Source organism: Petaurus breviceps, unplaced genomic scaffold (assembly GCF_028583685.1).
Source record: "Petaurus breviceps papuanus isolate PSGF00001 unplaced genomic scaffold, PetGlider_PUasm1.0 175, whole genome shotgun sequence".
Lineage (NCBI taxonomy): Eukaryota > Metazoa > Chordata > Mammalia > Diprotodontia > Petauridae > Petaurus > Petaurus breviceps.
In genome coordinates, this window is record NW_027185764.1 from 1,091,694 (window position 1) to 1,111,240 (window position 19,547).

Genomic DNA, 19,547 nt, shown 5'->3' on the forward strand with positions numbered 1-19,547 from the left:
GGGGGGGGGGGGGGGGGGGGGGGGGGTGTGAGGTAGAAAGGAGGCCAGGTTGAGGGACTTGATAGTCAGAAACAAACACATTTGAAAAGGGATAGGGTTAAAGGAGAAAATAGATTAAGTGCGGGGTGGGGGGTGAGGGTGGGAGGGATATGATGGAGTGAAATATAGTTAGTCTTTCTCAACATGACAATTATGGAAGTGTTTTTGCATAACTACTGCAATGGCAATGGGAATTTGATGATAGTCCCTGCCCCTTAATAAGTCTAAGGGAATTTGAATATCTTCCCTGCTTTGTAAATAAACTCTGCCTCCTAATAGGCTGAATGTTATCACATGGAGCCTGTGATGGGAGGAGTTTGCTGAAGGGTAGAGCAAAGCCACAGGAAGCTGGGAGTCAGAGCCTGCTAGACAGCTGGGAGGAGAATTTATTTCCAAGGGAGTCAGTCATGTTTGTGAGTAAATATTGGTCTTGTGTTGGTTTGTGGGAAGGCTAAAGGATACTGTGGCTCTCTGTGCTGTTGTGGCTAATTAACTTCTTTGCTACTATGATGGAATCAGCTTACTGGTTTTGGGATTTGGTTTTCTTGTGTCTGAATAAATGTTTCACTTATGTTTTCTATATGGAAAGTCTGTTATATTTTGCAATTGAGCATTAGGCAGACATATTTATAGTGATTGTGGGTGCTGTGAATTGCAGTGTGAATTGTAGAATTGGTGCTACAAATACACATGTATAATCTATGTTGAATTGCTAGCTTTTTCAATGAATATGGGTGGGTAGCAAAGATGGGAGAGAATTTGGAACTCCAAGTTTTAAAAAGAAATGTTAAAAGTTGTTTTTTCATGCAACTTGGATGTAAGATATATGGGAAATATGGTACAGAAATCTATCTTGCCCTACAAGAAAGTAAGGGGGAAGGTGATGGAGAGAGTGATAGAAGGGAGGGCAGACTGGGAAAGGATAATCAGAATACATTCCATCTTAGAGTGGAGGGAAGGGGAGAGATTGGGAGAAAATTTGGAACTCAAAATCATATAGAAATGAATTTTGAAATAATTAACTGACTGATTAATTATTAAAAAAAAAGAAATTATGAAGGGAAACTTCCCCAACATCCTAGAACCAGAGGGTAAAATAGATATTGAAAGAATCCATTGATCACCACATGAAAAAGATCCCAAAATGCAAACTCTAAGGAAAATTATAGCCAAATTTTAGAGCTTTCTGGTCAAAGAGAAAAATACTTCGATGAGCCAGAAAGAAACACATCAGTTATCATAAATTCATAGTCAGGATCACAGAAGATTTAGTAGTTATTATGTTAAAGGACCACAGGGCTTAGAATATGTTGTTCTAAAAGGCAAAAGAATGAGGATTACAACCAAGAGTAAGCTTGCCAGAAAACAAAGCAAAACATAACTGAGTATAATCTTTCAAGGGATTATATAGATATTAAATGAAATAGAGGACTTTTAAGCATTTCAGATGAAAAGGCAAGATTTGAACTAAAAATATATAGTTTCCAAATCAAAGACTAAAGTGAACCATTTGAAAGATAAGCATGAAAGAAAAATCATAAGGGACTATATGGAAAGATGAGACATAACACCTAAGAACTTTATCATTTTAGGGGTAATTAGAAGGCTTCTGCTTAGACAGAAAGCATAGAAGTGATTAAATTATGTTGGCATGATTAAATCAATGGGTAAGAATTAAGCATGCCCCGAGAAAAGGGGAAAAGGAGAGGAAGAATGAGGAAAATTATCTTAAATAAAAGAGTCATACAAGAAAGAGTTTTTACAGGGAAGGTAAAATGGGTGGGTGGGAAGCATTTGAACCTTTTGCTCATCTAAATTGAATCAGAGAGAGATAGTATATTTTTATATGTGTGTGTGAATAGTATATATATATATATGTAGATATATGGTATATATCTATATATAGTGTATATATGTGTGTGTATACAGATACATACATACATAGATGCATGCATGCACACACATTTTCAATTTGGTATATAAATCTATCTTATCCAACAGGGAAGTGGTAAGGAAAGGGGATTAGAGAAAGGGAGAGCATTGACAAAATGGAGAGAAGATAAAGGAAGAAAGTGGTCAAAATCAAAATAGACTTTAGAGGAGGGAAAGTATAAAAAGAAAAGAGGATAAACCGAAGAAAAAAGGATAGAAGTAAATACACAGTTAATGATCATAACTGGGAATGTGAATGAAAAGAATTCACAAATAAAATGGAAGCAAATAGCAGAATGGATTAGAAACCAGAATCAAACCATGTGTGTTAAAAAAAAAAAAACATATTTGAAACACAGAAACACAAAATAGAGTTAATATCAGAGTGTGGAACAGACTTAAACCAAAATTTTAAAAGGCATGGGTAGCACTCATGTTCTCAGTTACAGTAAAAGTGAAAATACACCTAATGAAAACCATAAACAAGGCAACTATATATTACTAAAATTCACCATAGACAATTAAGTAATATCAACACCAAACATATATATGATCCAAATTCTTAAAGGAAAAGTAAACTCAATTACAAGAAGAAATAGACAGTAAAACTATACTAGTGGGGGACCTCAATATTTCCCTCTCAGAGCTAGATAAATATAGCCATGAAATAAATTAGAAAGAAGTTACAAAGATGAATAGAAATTTCAAAGAGTTAAATTTGATAGACTTTTGGAGAAAATAGAATGTGAATGAATAGGAGTATACCTTTTTCTCAGCTCTATATGGCATTTGCACATTATCTGACTATGTATTAGGGCATAAAAACATCAAAGATAAATGCAGAAAAGTAAAAATACCAAATGTACACTTTTCAGAACATAATGTAATAAATATTACATTCAATAGCGGGCCATGGAATCATAGATTAAAATATAATTTGAAATAAAATAATCTGATTATAAAGAATGACATGGTCAAGGAACAAATCATAGAAATGATATGTTCATTATAGATAATGAAAACAAATGAAACAACAAATGAAAATTGTTGGGGTATAGTCAATGCAATATTTTGGAGGAAATTTTAATCTCTAAACACTTGCATCAATAAAAGAGAGAATGAGCAGATCAATGAAGTAGGCAAGCAACTTAAAAAAAAACAGGGAAAAATTAAAAATTCCCAGTTAAACACCCAAGTAGAAATACTGAAAAATAAAAAGAGAGATTGAAATTCATTGAACCAATAATTAATTGGTTCAAAAACAAAAAAAAAATAGGGATTTGGTTTCATTAAACAAAAATTAAATAAAATAGCAGACTAGTCCATAGCAAGGTCAGAGCAGACCTCAGATGACTGACAGCAGTGAAGATTCCTAGTGAAGGACAGGGGTGTGTCAGAGCTGGACGAAAGAGAAGCACAGTCCTATGGAGGGCCTGCAGCAGTAGCACTAGCTATTTCTGTGACTTCCGCCCACAGACTAAATTTCTGAAAGTCACCTATGTAAGATTCTTGGAGTCAAGGTGGCAGAATAAATGGTAAGTCACTGTCATCCTCCCTTGTTGAGCTCGAAAAACTCAGCCCAGGAATAATCCTGGAATAGTGCAGTCAGCATCAAGGGTATGCAGTGTTTTACCTCAGGAAGCTAGAGGGTTAACAGAAAAGTTACCTCCTGCTGTGGTTAAAGGGGACCAGTACAGGATGGGAAGCATCCCAGCAAGATATCAGCAGGTTCCACCTCAGTGGACCAGTGGGAGATCCTGGGGCCCAGGGTGGTGGAGCCAGCAAGCACCAACACCAGGAGTCATGCTTTTGTACTGTGAGGGAAGCACCAGCAGCTGAATCAACCTGGGCTTTAGTGCAGCCCTAGGAGAGGAGGAGACACCCAGTGGCCAGAACACCCCTCTCCCACACCGTACACCATGAGTTTCAATATAACTATGGGGAAATGTAGAAAGACCTCCCCTGGCCTCAGCACACACCAACCAACTGCACCTCAGCACCAAGTAAGCTACAGTCTTATATAGCTTACAGCTGCCAGAACCAGAGGCTACAGCACACAAAGACAGTAACCAGGTACCTAACCCTCATTGCAAGAAGTCTAGGACAAAGCCTCCTGTGTCCCAGAAGCAGAGATAAATTCTAAAAGTCAGGAGGAAGGTAATCACAATGAATAAAAATAAAACTAGAAAAGCAAAGAGCATAGGTTATTAATAAGGGGAGAGGAAAGATCAAAATACAAATTCAGAAGATTTCAGCCTTGACACTATCCCCACATCTGAAACCTCAGAAGGGAATATGAACTCATATCTATATCAAAAAGCATTCTTGGCAGAGATAAGGAAGGATTTTAGAAGTCAAATTAGAGAGGTATAAGGGAAATTGAAAAAGATTCTTTTAAAAATAAAATTGACAAAATTCAAAAGAAAAAATTCACTGAAGAAAACAACTCCTTAAAAAGTAAAATTGGCCAAATGGAAAAAGGATGTATAAAAACTAACTGAAGAAAACAATTCATTAAAAATTAAAATGGGGGGGTCCAAGGTAGCAGAGAAGAAGTGGGGACCTCCTTCAAATCTCCCCATCAAATCTCTCAAAATACCTGTAAAAAATGACTCTAAACAAATTCTAGAGCAGCAGAAGTCATAAAATAACAGAGTAAAACAGATTTCAAACCCCCCAAAATCTGGAAGGCTGACAGGAAGGGTGTAACAAACAGACTGAGAGCAGAGGGCAGCTCAGCATGGGACACTGGCACACACAGATTTGGAGCAGGCCTTGGGGCACTGAATCCCTGGCAGCTGTGGTGGTTTCCAGACTTCTCAACTCACAAACTCCAAAGACAGCTTTCAAAGGTGAGTGGGAAAGCTCTCAGACTGGATGAGAGAGGAATGTGATCTGGTCCCAGCTCCAGCACCAGCACCAGTCTCAAGGAGGAGGCACAGTGGTGGCTGCTTCTGGAACTCTTGTACTACAGACAATGTGGGAATCCAGTAGCTGATCTGGGGTGCAGTCCTGACTGGTAGTCCTGAGGCAAGGAGAAATGCTGGTGAGGCAGAGTTGGTGGTGACTGTGGAGAGGGAATCCTCTTCATAGTTTCATGGTAGAAAAGAGTGCTTGTGGTTGCTCACAGATCATAGTGCAAGCCAGGAGAGGAATAAACACCTTACCTTTGATTGTACCACTGTGGAGGAACTGAGAATTTATAGCTCCCTAGAAATACCTCTGAAAACAGAAGCACAAAACACATGAAACATGGGGCAGTAGACCCTCCACTTAATAAAGAGCTCAAAAGTCAAGTAATTGGCTTGAAAAATGAGCAAACAGGGAGAAAAGAAGACTACAGAAGGTAACTTTCTTGGTGAAAGTTATTTTCATACATCCCCAACAAGGAAAATCAAAGCATACAACTAGAGGAAGATCTAATCATATGAACAGAAGAAGACAGGAAGGCCAAGCCTCCTACACTCTAAGCCTCCAAGAAAAATATGAAATGGTCTCAGATCAGGGAAGAACTCACAAAGGATTTTGAAAATCATGTAAGAGAAGTAGAGAAAAAAATTTGGAAGAGAAATAAGAGTCATGCAAGAAAATCATGAAAAACAAGTCAACATCTTGCTAAAGGAGACTTAAAAAAATAACACCTAAGTCAAATGGCAAAATATGCCCAAAAATCTAATGAGGAGAATAGTCTTAAAATAAGAATTAGACAAATGGAAAAGGAGGTCCAAAAGCTCCCTGAAGAAAATAATTACTTCAAAATTAGAATGGAACAAATGGAAGCTTAACTTTATGACAATTAAAAATTATAAAAACAGAACCAAAAGAATTTTTAAAAAGACAGCATGAAATATCTCATTGGAAAAACAACTGACCTGGAAAATAGATCCAGAAGAGATAATTTTAAAATTACTGGACTACATGAAAGCCATGATCAAAAAAAGAACCGATACATAATCTTTCAAGAAATTATCAAAGAAAACAGCCCTGATATTAACCAGAGGATAAAATAGAAATGTAAAGAAGCCACTGATCACTTAATGAAAGAATTTCCAAAAGGAAAACATTTAGGAATATTATAGACAAAAATCTAGAGTTCCCAGGACAAGGAGAAAATATTATAAGCAGCTGAAATGAAACAATTCAAATATTGTGGAAACACAGTCAGGATAACACAGGATTTAGCAACTTTTATACTAAAGGATGAGAGGGATTACAATGATATTCCAGAGGTCAAAGAAAGTAGGAATAAAACTAATAATGGCCTACCCAGAGAAGCTGAGTATAATATTTCAGGGAAAGTGAAATTTCAATTAAACAGAGGACTTCCAATCATTCTTGTTGAAAAGACCAGAGGTGAATAGAAAATTTGACTTTCAAACACAAAACTCAAGAGAAAGAGGAAAGAGAAATCATAAGGGACTGACTCATTAAAGATGAACTGCTTACATTTCTACATGGAAAGGTGATATATGTGTATGTATGTGTATGTGTATGTTTGTATATATATATACATGGGTATATATGTATCTGTGTATACATATACATGTGTATGCATACATATATACATGCATGTGTATATATGTATGTATAGAGAGAGGGCACAGGGTGCAGGGTGAGTTGAATATGAAGGAAAGATATTTGACAAATAAAATTAAGTGTTGATAGGAATATACTGGGAGAAAAAGGGAGAGGTAGAATGTAGTAAATCATCTCACATAAAAGAGGCAAAAAGAGTTTTTACAATGGAGGGGAAGAACAGGGAGGTGAGAGGGAATAAGTGGCCCTTACTCTCATTGAATTCAGCTTAAGGATGGAATAACACACACTCTGTTGTGTATGGAAATCTATCATACCCTGAAGGAAGGAAGAGGGGAAGGGAATAGGAAAGGAAGGATAATAGAAAGAATGGCAGATTGGGGGAAGGAGTAATCAGAAGCAAATGCTATTGTGGGGGAACAGCTCAATGGAGAGAATGAAATAAATGGAGGGCAAGACAGGATAGAAGGAAAAGTGATTAGTCTTTCTCAACATGACTGTTATAGAGGTGTTTTTGCATGGCTACACACGTATGACCTATATTGAATAGCTTGCTTTCTCAATGGGAGTGGGTAGAGAGGAAGCCAGGGAGAGAATGTGGAACTCAAAATTGTTTTGCATGAAACTGGGAAATAAGATGTACAGGCAATGGGGTATAGAAATCTATCTTGCCCTATGGGGAAACAGAAGGGAGGGGAATAGCAGAAGGGAGAAGTAGTGATAGAAGTGATGGCAGATTAGGGTAAGGGGTCGTTTGGGTGCATACTGTTCTGGGTTTGGGGGAAGGTACACATGGGGAGAAAATTTATAATTCAAAATCTTTTGGAAGTGAATGTTGAAAACTTAAAATAAATTTTATAAAAAAGAAAAAATAGAATTATTTAAGTATAAGCTAATGACTCTATGAGGCATCAAGAATCAGCCAGATAAAATCTAAAGAATAAAAAAAAAAACAGAAGAAAACATAAAATATCTCATTGGAAAAACAACCAACCTGGAAAATAAATCCAGGAGAGATAATTTAAGAATTATTGGTCTAATGGAAATCATTGATAAAAAAAGAGCCTGGATAGTATATTCCAAGAAATCATCAAGGAAAATTGCCCCAATGTCCTAGAACCAGAAGATAAAATAGTCTTCAAAAGAACCCCTCAATTCCCTCCTGAAAGAGATCCCAAATTGAAAACACTAAGTAATATTGTAACCAAATTCCAAAATCATCAGGTCAAGGGAAAAATACTGCAAGTAGCCAGAAATAAACAATGCAAATATTGTGGAACTACAGTCAGGATAACACAGGACCTTGCAACATCTGCATTAAAAGATTGGAGGGATAGCATTATGATATTCCATAAGTCAAAAGAGCTTGGGCTACAACCAAGAATCAACTACTCAGCAAAATTGAGCATAATCAGGCAAGGAGATGAACATCAGATGAAATAAGAGACTTCCAAACGTTCCTGATGAAAAGACCAGTGGTCAATGAAAAATTTGATATTCAAATATAAAACTCAAGAGAAACATAAAAAGGTAAACAGGAAAAAAAATAAAAGAAAAAAAATCATGTTATTCAATAAGTGCAAACTGTTCACATCACTACAGGGGAGGATGATTTATACTTATAAATCTTGAGAATTGTATATTTGTTGTGACATTTAAAAGGGATGTACATGAAGAGTATTGGTATAAATTAACTGATTTAATGATAAAAAGTCTAATGAAAAGGTGCAAAGGCATTGTAATGGAAGAAGAGGAAAGGAAGAGGCAGAAAATGCTAAATCGCATCACATAAAGAGACACAAAAAATATTATATTAGAGGGAAAGAAGGGAGAGAGATGATCAGTTTGAACTTTACTCTCATTGATTCCAGGAGGGAATAATATACTAAGTTACTTATAAAAATCTAACTTCCCCTATAAGCTGTAGGAGAGGAACGGGGAAAGAAAAAGGGAGGTGGTGGTTAGAAGGGAGAAAAAAAGTAATAAGGAAAAAGGAAAGAAAATCGATGGCAGCTGAAAAAAGGGAGGGATGACTGAAGGAGGTGGTAGTCAAAAGCAAAACTCTTTTGAGGAAGGTAAGGGAAAAGGGAGAAATATAAGTGTAAACAGAGGGGGAAATAGAATGGAGAGAAAGGCACAGGTAGTAATCATAACTGTGAATGTGAATGGGATGAACTCTTTCATAAAACATAAGCTGAAAGCAGAATGGAGGAAAAACCATAACCCTACAATATGTTTTTAAAGAAACAAATTTGAAACAGGGGAATAGACACAGGTTAAAGGTAAAAATCTTCAAGTGAAGTAAATAAAAAAGAAAAGGAGTTGCAATTCTAATCTCAGACAAAACAAAAGCAAAAATAGATCTGGGGGCAGCTAGGTGGCACAGGGAATAAAGCAGCAGCCTTGGAGTCGGGAGGACCTGAGTTCAAATCCAGCCTCAAACACAACACAAAAACTATCTGTGCGACCTTGGGCAAGTCACTTAACCGCAATTGCCCTCCAACAAGCAAAAAAAAAAAAGTAGATTGAAATAAAAGTGGTAAGTAAAGAAATTATATCCTGTGAAAAGGCATCATAGACAATGAATAATTTCATTACTAAACATATATGCATGAAGTGGTATAGCATCCAAATCCTTAGAGGAAAATTCAAGTGAGTTACAGGAAGAAATAGACAGCAAAACTATACTAGTGAGGGACCTAAGCCTCCCCCATTCTGAACTTCATAAATCTAATCTCAAAATAAACAAGAAGAAAATGAGGTTAAAAGATATTTACAAAAAGTAGATATGGTAGGTCTCTGGAGAAAATTGAATGGGGCTAGAAAGGAATATACATTTTTCTTAGTGGAACGTGGCACATACACAAAATTGACCATGTACGAGGACATAAAAACCTCACAATCTAGTGCAGAACAGCAGAAATATTAAATGATTCCTTTTTAGATGATGATGCAATAAAAATTATGTGTAATAAAGTGCCATGGAAAAATAGACAAAAATTTCATTAGAAACTAAATAATCGAATCCTAAAGAATGATAGGGCCAAACAACAAATTATAGAAAAATCAGTAACTTCATTCAAGAGAATGACATGAAACAACATACAAACTTATGAGAGCAGTGAATGCCATTCTCAGGGGAAGTTTTATATCTCTGAATGCTTATATGAATTAAACAGAGAAAAAGAAATCAATTAATGGAGCATGCAACTGAAAAAGTTAGAAAAAGAACAAATTTAAAATACTCAATTAAGTACCAAATTAGAAATACTGAAAGCAAAAGCAGAGACTAACAAAATTGAAATTAAGAAAATGATTTAACAAATAAATAAAACTAAGAGCTTGTTTTATGAAAAAAAAAACAATAAAATTGATAAACCTTTTGTTACTTTGATTAAAGAAAAGAAAGAAGAAAACCAAATTACCAGTATCAAAAATGAAAAAAAGGTGAATTCACCTCCAATGAAGAAGAAATTAAAACACCAATTCAGGATTATTATGACCAATTGTATGACCATAAATTTGACAATCTTAGGGAAATGGATGAATATTTACAAAAATATAAATTGCCCAGATTAACATAAAAGGAAGCAAAATACTTAAATAATCCCATCCCAGAAAAAGAAATTGAATGTACCATCAATGAACTCTTTAGGAAAAAATCTCTAGGGTAAGATTTGATTTACAAGTCAATTCTATCAAACATTTAAAGAACAATTAATTCAAATTCTATATAGACTATTTGGAAAAATTGATGAAGGAGTCCTAGCACATTCTTTTTTTACATATAATTTTGGTACTGATACCTAAACCAGGAGGAGCCAAACAGAGGGCGAAAAATATTACAAACCTATTGCTTTAATGAATGTAGATGCAAACAATTTAAATAAAATATTAGAAAAAAAGATTACAACAACTTATCATGATAATAATACACTTTGATTGGTTGGTTATATACCTACCAGGAATGCAGAGTTGGTTTAATATTAGGAAGACTATTAGGATAATTGATCACATCAACAACAAAACTAACCGAAACTATATGATTATCTCAATAGATACAGAAAAAGCTTTTGACAAAATATAACATGCATCCTATTAAAAACACTAGAGAAGGGCAGTTAGTTGATGTAGTAATGCAATAGAGCACTGGCCCTGAAGTCAGGAGGACCTGAGCTTGGATTTGGCCTCAGACACTTTACACTTATGAGTTGTGTGAGCTTGGGCAAGTAACTTAATTTCAAATGCCCTGCCTTACCCCCTCCAAAAAATAAGAAAAGTAAAAATAAAACACTAGAGAGCATAGTAATAAATGGAGTCTTCCTTAAAATGATAAGTATCATCTACTTAAAACCATTAGCAAATATTATATGTAATGAGGATGTGTTAGATGCATTTTCAATAAGATCAGGGGTGAAACAGAGATATTCATTACCACCACTGTTATTTAATGTGGTACTAGAAACATTAGTTTAAGCAATAAGAGAAGAAAAAGAAATTGAAGAAATTAAAATAGGCAAAGAAGAAAACTAAGTTATCACTCTTTGCAGATGATACCATGGTATATTTAGAAAATCCTAGCAAATCAACTGAAAACTATTTGAAGTAAAAACAACTTTAGCAAAGTTGCAGGATATAAAATAAAACCACACAAATCATTAGAATTTCTATAAATAACTAACAAAGTGCAACAGCAAGATATAGAAAGAAAAATTCCAATTAAAATTATAGTACACCAGGGCAGCCAGGTAGCACAGCGAGTAAAAGCACCAGGCCAGTGTCGGGATGACTTGGGGGATCGAATTTGGGCTCAGATACTTAGCACCCACTCAGAAACACCTGGCCATGTAACCTTGAGCAAGTTACTTAACCCCAATTGCTTTAAAAAAATTTATAGTAGACCTCATAAAATATTTGGGAGTCTATCTGCTAAAACAAACTCAGGAACTATATGAACACAATTACAAAACACTTTTCACACAAATAAAATCAGATGGAAATAATTGGAAAAAAAAAAACATCAGTTGCTTGTGGGTAGGCCAAGCTAATATAATATAAATGACAATTCTACCTAAATTAATTTACTTATTCAATGGCATACCAATCAAACTACCAAAATTATATTATAGAACTAAAAAAAAAATATCAAAATTCATCTGGAAGAACAAAAGGTCCAGAATGTCAAGGGAATTAATGAAAAGAAATGCTAGGGTAGTGTAATGGCAAGCAAATGAGCACCTTGTTTCAGTTATTTATTTAGCACCTTGCTTCAGTTGAAATGCCTTTGAGCCTTTCCAGTGATTATATCAAGTCTTTGTCAAGAAACAGATCCTGTGAATCCCACAGTGGGAGGGAGTTGCCAAAGATAGGAACAGGAAAGACATTAAGAAGTGGGTGTAACAGGGAGTAGCTAAAGATCATATAAAAAGGTGAGCACAGCTAGGACTGAGCAGAACTGAAAAGGGAAAAACTTGTGGTGGCCAGCACTCTGTTCTGTCTGTGTTGATTTGTGTTTATGATACTTTGTACAGAAGCCCTAAAACCTTACTGGAAGCCCTGAAAGAGGATTGTTTTCTGTTTACAGAAGTCCTGGAGGAGGAGGGTTTCAGAGGTCTTGGGGCTATAATGATAATATGTGTTGAGTTCTCAGACCTTGTTTTTGGGTCTGTGTTGATTTCACAGGTAGACAGTGAACAGATGATGGTGCTGGCAATGTGCATGAATGCTGTTTTGGCCATGTTAAGCTTTGTCTTCCCAGAAACAGAAACAGCAAAGGACTTGAGGTCGACTGGACACTGTGAGTTTCAATATGGAATGGGAACCGGAAGAGGAGCTGGGCGAAGAGCTGGACAAGGAGCTGAGAGCTGCTTGCCTGTGAATCCAGGTGAAAGTTGGGAAGATTCAGGCAAGAGCTGGACCTATGAAGAGGAAACATGGATCCTGGGAGCCAGTCGAGCCAAAATGAAAAGACCTCTCCTTGGGTACTTAGTGCTGACTGAGAAGCTCCTGAAAGAAGAAACTGTGGCCTATGCATGGGAAACTTTGTACATTGTACCTTGTACCCCTTAAGGATTATTGAGTAAAAGATGATGGGAAACTAATCCCCAATTGAGAAGACTTTTTGACTGAGAGATTAAGACAATGTGACCTAGGGGTGGGAAAGCTTTGTCCTTTGTACTTTGTGTCCCTTTAGTAGGATTGCCCCTTAAGGATGATTGAGTTAGGAACTTATTGAATGATATCTTTTGTTTAAAACTATGTAGCCACTTTAGTGATAAGTTGTTATTTTATGTCATAGTGAATGTTGTACTTTGGTTTCTGTAAATATTTTACTTTTGTTTATTGATGAATAGAGAGTTCACTATATTATGTGATCAGAACCTTAAAGCTATTCACAGCAGCAGTCCTCTTGAGAGCTGCCCATGCTTGGTAGGTGACCTAGCCATAACACATCTTAAATTGTATTATAAATTAGAAATCATCAAAACTACTTGGTATTGACTAAGAAATAGAGATGTAGATCAGTGGAACAGGTTAGGTACAGAAGACACAGTAGTCAATGATTATAGCAATCTACTGGTTGATTCATCTGAAGACCCCAGTTTCCGGGATAAGAACTCACTCCTTAACCAAAACTGGAATATAATATGGCAGAAACTGGGAACAGACCAATGTCTGACACCATATATCAAAATAAAGTGAAAATGGATACACGATTTAGACATAAAGGTTGATACTATAAACAAATTAGGGGACTAAGGAATAGTTTATCTGTCAGATTTATGGAGAATGGAAGAATTGATTACTAAACAAGAGAGAGAGATTATGAAATGCAAAATGGACAATTTTGATTACATTAAGTTGAAAAGTTTTACACAAAGCCAATGTAACCAAGATTAGGAGGGAAGCAGAAAACTGGGAAAGAATTTTTGCTAGTGTCTCTGATAAAGGCCTCGTTTTTTCTTTTTCCTTCTTTTATTTAATTTTAGTTTTCACGATTCATTTCCACAAGATTTTGAGCAACAAATTTTCTTCCCATCTTTCCCCTACAGCCCACTGGAAGATAGTGAGATTACTGAATATCCCTTCCCAAAATCTGCTCTCTCTTATATCTTCCTGTATTGCCCCCCCCCCGCCCCCTTCCAGCTTTCTAGTAGGGCAAGATGGATTTCTATACCCCAGTGCCTGTAAATCTTATTTAGCAGTTGCACGTAAAAAACATTTTTTTAACATTTGTTTTTAAAACTTTGATTTCCAGATTCTTTCCCTTCTTCCCTCCTTACCCACCCCCACTAAGATGACAAACAATTCAAAATAGACTGTACATGTGTAGTTATACAAAACGTTTCCATAATAGCTGTGTTGTGAAAGACTATGTTTCCCTCCATCCTATCCCAGCCCCCACTTATTATATTTTCTACTTTGACCCTGTCACTTTTCAAAAGGGTTTGATTCTAACTACCCTCTCCCCCAATCTGTTTCACTCTGTCATTTTGTGGCTTCTGCCACTCCAGAATTTGTTTAGAGGCATTTTTAACAGTTATTTTGAGGAGTTTGTGGGGAGAATCAAGCAAGTCCCTGTTTCTACCCCACCATCTTGGTTCCCCCATTCCCCTTTTTACTTTATTTTTGATGGAATTAAATGCTACTTTCTTAGAGATTGATGAACTATCCTACTGCTAAATCCTGTGGAGTTCTCACTTTTCATTTAGCAGCTTCTGAATTTCCCCATCATTTTCATCAAACCACTAAAGGTGCTTGCAAGTGTTCTGACTCAGATGAGCAAATACAGTGCTATACATAAATTTTCGAAAGCTGCCCACTCCTTATCTACTCCATTGTTGCCAATTGTGTATTGACTCAACTTTCTCTCCAAGTTAACAACTGTTCCCTCTCTGAGAAGAGCTCTAATCTGTTGACATTGATACTTCTTGAATGCAAATATTTTGCTTGGATATGGTCAATCCACACATTGCCTTTGTCACTCTCACATCCTGTCTCTCCTCTTCTTATAATCACATAGTCTATTACATATCAATGTTTGTTGCATGAAGTTTTATTGCATTTAGGTAAACAGAAGACCATGTTGGTGATGAGGTCATGAGATGCACAAGTCTTCAGTAGTAAGTAACCATCGCTGTTGTCATTTTCTCCTCCATTCTTCCCCAGGATTCCCTGCCAAGGTAGTATTTCTGAGCCTACTCCAGCATCAAAGTTCCCCAGAATAATAAGCTTGATATCTTTGGGCACATTGATCATAAGGGTCTCCAGGTCTTCAAAGAATTTTTCTTTGACTTCATCAGTGCTTATCACGGTGAGAACATAGGCACTGATGATCATGGAATGACATTTTCTTGCTAGTGGCAATTGCATTGTCATGAGCCTGCCATTTACTCCTTTTTGTAAGCATACAAGGTTGTTAACTAGATTAGTTTTGCTTGCAAACCCTATGCCAGTTTTATGCCATTCCCCTAGCCTCTCCAGGAAAAAAAAGAAAACATGTATCCATCTCCTACTTCAGTAAACTGACTTTCATTTGCTAGTCTTGTTTCATTGAGGGCTGCTGTTTGCATGTGATATCTGCTGCATTCTCTTGCAACACGAGTTGTTTGTCTTTCAGGCCTACTGTATTTTGTGTTGTCTGTAAGTGTTCATACGTTCCTTAGGCAGATGGTGAGTAGCATCATCTTTGTAGACATTTTTATACCTTTTTTTCTTTTTTGTGTTTTGACCATAGACTGGGATTCCTGGCTTGCTGGGATAATCAGGTCATAGTTGGGTAAGCTTACACTTTTTAGGGCACCTTTTCTAGCCTCTTCCTCACACCAGGAGATCAGCAGTGCAATCCTTAAAAGATTGTGCAGACACCCAGGGAGCTGCCGAATCCCGCTGCAGCTTCCAGTGCGAAAACAACCTGTTCCATATGAATTAAACTACCAAAAATGATTTTATAGAGTAAGAAAAAAAATCTCAAAATTCATCTGTAAGAACAAAAGACCATGAATATCAAGGTAATAGATGGAGAGAGAGAGAGAGAGAGAGAGAGAGAGAGAGAGAGAGAGAGAGAGTTTAGGTCTTCTTCTAGAAATTCCAGGTTTTGTTTGTTGTTCAGTCATTCAGTTGTCTGACTCTTTGTGACCTGATGGACCATAGCATGCCAGGCCTTTTTTTCCTCCACTATTTCTCTGAGTATGCCCAAGTTCATGTTTGCTGTTTCCATGATATGTATACATCACATCCTTTCCAATTCCCTTTTTCTTTTGCCTTTAGTCTTTTCCAATCCATCATGGCCTTTTACAATATGTCTTGTTTTGTCATTATATGACCTATACTTTTAAGTTTCAGCTTCAGTATTTGATCTTCTAGGCAATAACTTGAATTAATTTCTTTAAGTATAGACTAATTTGACCTTCCTGCTCTTCAAGAAACTCTCAACAGTTTTCTTTGGCACCCCAGTTTGAAAGTGTTGATTCTGCAGCACTCAGTTTTTCTTATAGTTCAACTTTTACAGTCATATATTGCTACTGGAAAAACCATAGCTTTGACTAAATATAGATCCTTTGTAGGCAAGATGATGTCTCTGATTTTTAGTAAGTTGTTCAGATTTGTCATGGCTTTCCTTCCAAGGAGAATTCATCTTTTAATTTCCTGGCTACATTTACTGCTGCTGTGATCTTGGAACCCAAAAATATAAAATCTAACACTGGAAGCATTTATTCTCCCTCTATTTTCCAGGAAGTGATAGGACCAATTGCCAAGATCTTAGGCTTTTGATGTTAAGCTCCAAGTCAGTTTTTACACTCTTCTTTTTTCACCCTCATTAAGAGGCTTCTTAATTCCTCTTCATTTTCTCTTATCAGAATGGTATCAACTGTGTATCTGAGATGGTTGATACTTCTTCTGGCACCCTTAATTACAGGTTTTGATTCATATAGCCAAACATTTTACATAATATATTTTGCATTAAACAAATAAGATGACAATATGCAGTCTTGTCTCACTCCTTTAACAATCTTAGACCAATCAGTTGTTCCATGTTCAGTTCTTACTGTCTTTCAGATTGCATATTGGTTTCTTAGGAGACAAGTAAGATGATCTATTACTCTTAACACTTTAAGGACTTGTCATATTTTGTTGTGATCCATATAGTCAAAGGATTTAGTCTAGTCAATAAAGCAGAAGAAGAAACTTTCCTGGAACTACCTTGCTTTCTCCATAATTGAGGAATTTTGGTAATTTGGCCTCTAATTTCTCTGTTACTTTGAAAACCAGCTCGCTCTTTTGCTAATTCTCAGTTCACATAGTGCTGAAGTCTAGCTTGTAGAATAGGGTTTTTCCCCCCTTTTGGAGGGGGGAAGGTAGGGCAATTGAGGCTAAGTAACTTGCCCAAGGTCAAATGGCTAGTTTTTTGTGTTAAGTGGCTGAGGCCGGATTTGAACTCAGGTCCTCCTGACTCCAGGGCTAGTGCTCTATTCACTGTGCCACCTAGCCACCCAAGCTTGCAGAATCTTTAACCATAACTTTACTGGCATGTGGAAGAAGCACATTTGTTTAGTAATTTGAGCATTACTTAGCTTGATGCAAACTGATCTTTTCCAAACCAGTGGCCACTGTTTAGTTTTCCACAGTTGCTGGCATAGGGAATGCAGCATTTTAACAGCATCATTTTTAGGGTTTTAAATAGCTCTGTTAGAATTCCATCACCTACACTAGCCTAATTGTTAACAATGCTTTCTAATGTTCACTTGATATCATTTTCCAAAAAGTCTGGTTCTAGATCAGTAACCACACCACAGTGGTTATCGGTGATGGGTGATGTTAAGATCTTTCTTCTATAGCTCATTTGGGTATTCTAGCCACCTCCTCTTAATCTCTTCTGATTCTGTTATATCCCTAACATTTTTTATTTGTCTTTTAGCATGATTATTTTTGCATGAAGCATTCCCTTGATATCTCTGATTTTCTTGAAAGTATCTCTTTTCCTCCCCATTCTATTGCATTCTTCTATTTCTTTTATATTGCTCATTTTGGAAAATCTTATATCGACTTGCTATTCTCTCAAAATCTTCATTCAGTTGAGTAAATCTTTCCCTTTGTCCTTTAGCTTCTTTTCATCTTTTTCAGATATTTGTCAAGTTTTATCAGTCTGCTGATTTGCTGTCTTGCTTTTCTTTTTCTTTGGATTTTTTTGTTGTTGTTGCTACCTTCTATACATCATTGCAAACCAATCTACCAGATCTAATCCCTTAAATATATTCATCACTTCTTCATATTCATAAAAAGATGCTATTTAGGTCATACTTATATGGTCTGAAGGTTTTCCCTACTTTCTTCAATTTAAGTCTAAATTTTTCAATAAGAAGTTCATGATCTGAGCCACAGTCATTTCTAGGTCTTGTTTTAACTTACTGTATAGAGTTTCTTCACATTTGATTACAAAATTTATAATCAATCTGATTTCTAGACTAAGCGTGTGTTGATGTCTATGTGTAGAGTTGCCTGTTGGGTTGTTGAAAAAAAGTGTTGGCTATGACCAGAGAGTTATCTTGACAAAGCTCTATTAGTCTCTGCCTTGCTTCATTTTATACTTGAAGGTCACACTTGCTTCTTTTCCAATTATCATTTTCATTTCCTGCTTTAGCACTCTAATTTCCTATGATAAATGTGACATCTCATGTGTGCGTGTGGGTGTATGTATATGTGTTATTTCTAGAGGTGTTGTAGATCTTTATAGAACTGATCATCTTTGGTCTCTTCAACATTAGTGATTGAAGCATAGACTTGTATTATTCTGATGTTGAATGGTTTCCCTTGTATTTTAACGGATATCATTCCTTCATTTTTGAGATTATACCTAAGTGTTGCTTTTCTCATCCTTTTATTGACTATGGGGCTACTACATTTCTTCTATGGGATTCTTGCCCACAAACTATATTATGACAGGGTGATCATCTAAACCAGTGCTTCTTTTTTTTAATTTTTAATTTTTTTTTTTGCTTTTTGGAGGGGGGGAGATAGGGCAATTGGAGTTAAGTGACTTGCCCAAGGTCAAATGGCTAGTTTTTTGTGTTAAGTGTGTGAGGTTGGATTTGAACTCAGGTCCTCCTGACTCCAGGGCTGGTGCTGTATTCACTGCACCATCTAGCTGCCCCTAAACCAGTGCTTTTTAAATGTTTTCCTCTTGTGACCCCTTTTGCCTGAGAAATTTTTACCTAACCCTGTGAACATAAGTATATAAAATATGTATACAAATGAAACATTACTGATATTAAATCAAAAAGAAATTTATTTTAAAAGAATTCTTTGATGTACATATAATTTTACCAATTATTAAAGATGAAAGCACATTTGCATACTAATAAGATGAATGTGCTTGTTTATTTTTACATAAAGAATTAAATCTTGGATAGTATTCTGGGAAGAAGGTGGAATAAGTAAGAAAATTTCAAGCTCTCAAGATTTTCCTCTCCAAAAGAGATAAAATAGCACCTTAAGGGAAACATAAAGCTGTGAAAATAAATAAGAGAAGGGGCAGAACAGGGGTCTTCCTGGGACAATCAGAGAAGAGTTTTTCCCAGTGAAGAGAAAATACCTCCAGGCTAAGGACAGCTTACACAGCAAGCAACAAGCCCTAGAGTTAGCTGGCTAGGTAGGCTGCCTTAACTTCAGCCACAGGAACTTTTACCCCTGGGACAGTGAAGGGAGTTGGGAGTCTGAGCTGGGGAAGATGTAGGGAACCTCTGGTGACAAGGAACACCAGACCCAGCTGTGCTGAGAAGACACAGTCAGGGTGAAAAGGAACAAGCAAATGACAGGTGAGTGCAGAAGTAGTGAGGCAGGATTCTGTGGCTGTGGGCACTTAAAGGAGGCTGGAGGTCTAAGTTTGAGTTCAGCTGAAGAGGATCTGAGGCCAGAGTCACTATCCTCCATCCCCCAGGACTAGGGATGATTATAAAAACTAAACTACTACCAAAAAAATTATACATGGGTAAAGAAGAAAGAATCCAACCATACAGAGCTATTATAGAAATAGAGAAGAC